Genomic DNA, 1,954 nt, shown 5'->3' with positions numbered 1-1,954 from the left:
GATCACCTAGCTCGGGTATACAATCGTACAGTTCTGAATGGATATTTCTTTCGGAATTCCTATATAGAGCAGGACTTGAGTACCCAGAATAGTGGCATCATAGTCAAGGGCGATGCAAACACAGGCAATATTGATTATTACGGGGTGATCAAGAAAATCATATTTCTTGACTTTCCTCCTGATAAGGAGGTTGTTCTATTCCAGTGTGACTGGTTTGATGTGCCTCCTGCCAACAGAACTGAGAGTAAGGGGTATAAGAAGGACAAATATGGAATTATTGACCTTGACACTACTCTAAACCAATTCCAGGGAGACCCTTACATTCTAGGCCTCCAAGCTCAACAGGTTTTCTATGTGAGAGATGTGAAGAACCCTGATTGGGCATCTGTTATTAAAATGAATCCACGCAATTTGTTTGCTCCTTCTGTTTTAAATAGTGTAGGCCTTGATGAAGCTGTTGAAGCCGATGAAGGTGTTGAGGCAGATGTACTGGATGTTGTCGATGCAGAAATTACAGTGCCAAAAATTACAGTACCTGAAGAGATCACTAGTTGGTGCAGAAATGATGACGAAGGATCCAGCATTGATGTTTCAGTCATAGAAAATATAAAACCTATTGAGTTTGAAGATGTCCAATTCGAATCTGATGATGATACGGATGATGATGAGGCCTACGTAAATGATGGCCATGTTGCTCCTTTGGGACAAGAAGAATTGGATGATGACCAGGGGTTCTTTGTATAGTTTTTAATCTCTTGGTAAGGTGCTTTTCACATGTTTAAGCCATGAGTATAAGTTCCTGAACTGTTATGATGGTTACCTGCGAGAAATATCTCTCCTGAAGTTTAATCTGATATGAAACAGGTTGAAACAAGGCATGCCTGCATAGTGTCATATGTTGTGGCAAATGGGAACAAGAGCTAGTGCCCAACACTAACAATTTGGTGATGAAGAGAAGAGAAGAGTAGTTGATGTTCTTTTAGTGTTGTTGCTATTTTCCTTTTGACAGTGATGCTATGTACACACTGTTGCTATGAACTTATGGTCTTTTAGTGTTGTTGCCATTTTCACTACTTTGCCTTGAACTTATGGTCTTTTGTGTGAACAATCTATACAAGTATAGCTGCTGAAACTTATGTGCTACCATTTTGAAACATTTGTTATATATCTCGCTGAGATGGTTTGTTATATCCTACTAAAATCTTGTGTCATATGTCCTTGTATATATCTTGATGTAGTGTTGTTGATCTGGTGATGAATTCTTGCTGAAAATTAGTCTGGGATACAACTGTTATGCTGCTCAATTGGTGGCTGAAGAGCTGTTCAAATGAAGCCTGGGAGTGTTTAAAAATAGCTAGTATGCAGCCTTGCACAATTTCTGTACTTAACACATAATTTTATATTGAATCTCCTTTTTTAGTAACAGCACACATAAATACATCACATCAAGCAAGATACAGAAAAATTAGGAAGAGAATGTGTGGTGCTCAGTTCTCACGACTCACCTTTGTGAGAAGGGCACTGAGCTTGCCGTCTTTCGAGTGCCGAGCACGACCTTGCTACCGGAGGAGATCAGTAGGGTGAGTGGAGGAGACCCTGGCGGTGCAAGAAACCCTAAAGTGAAGGGCGTCCACAAGTGTGCAACTCTTTGCACGCGCGTAAGCGAGCATTCCTCCAAGTTGTGGTACCACCGATGTCCACTTTGCAAGATATGTGACTAAAATGCAACTTAGGTGCAAGTTGTGGTACCTAATGTTTTAATACCTCTGTAAACTAGTACGCCCCTTTAATCAGATCCTGCAAAAAAGTATAATAAATAAAGGAAAAAATTGGGAGCACGGTAGAGAATATCGTTGCAATATGCTGCTCCTTTTTGGCAACACTAGAGGATTGTTGCATTATGCTGTACGTATTACCATGGATGCTCAATTTGTCGCAATATGTAATAGTTATT

The 1,954-nt window shown here is 40.1% G+C and overlaps 1 long non-coding RNA gene across 1 annotated transcript; it reads left to right on the top strand.

Annotated features, from left to right (window-relative positions):
- Positions 1 to 520: 520 nt before the first annotated feature.
- Positions 521 to 1,126, top strand: LOC141022771 (uncharacterized). The gene is made up of 2 exons (XR_012183807.1): positions 521 to 758; positions 865 to 1,126. It is a non-coding gene; the product is annotated as an uncharacterized lncRNA (long non-coding RNA).
- The last annotated feature ends 828 nt before the right edge of the window (positions 1,127 to 1,954 follow it).

This window comes from Aegilops tauschii, chromosome 5, assembly GCF_002575655.3.
Source record: "Aegilops tauschii subsp. strangulata cultivar AL8/78 chromosome 5, Aet v6.0, whole genome shotgun sequence".
In the NCBI taxonomy this organism is placed as follows: domain Eukaryota; kingdom Viridiplantae; phylum Streptophyta; class Magnoliopsida; order Poales; family Poaceae; genus Aegilops; species Aegilops tauschii.
Note: the sequence above shows the minus strand (reverse complement) of the source record. Positions and strands in the feature narration are given on the sequence as shown.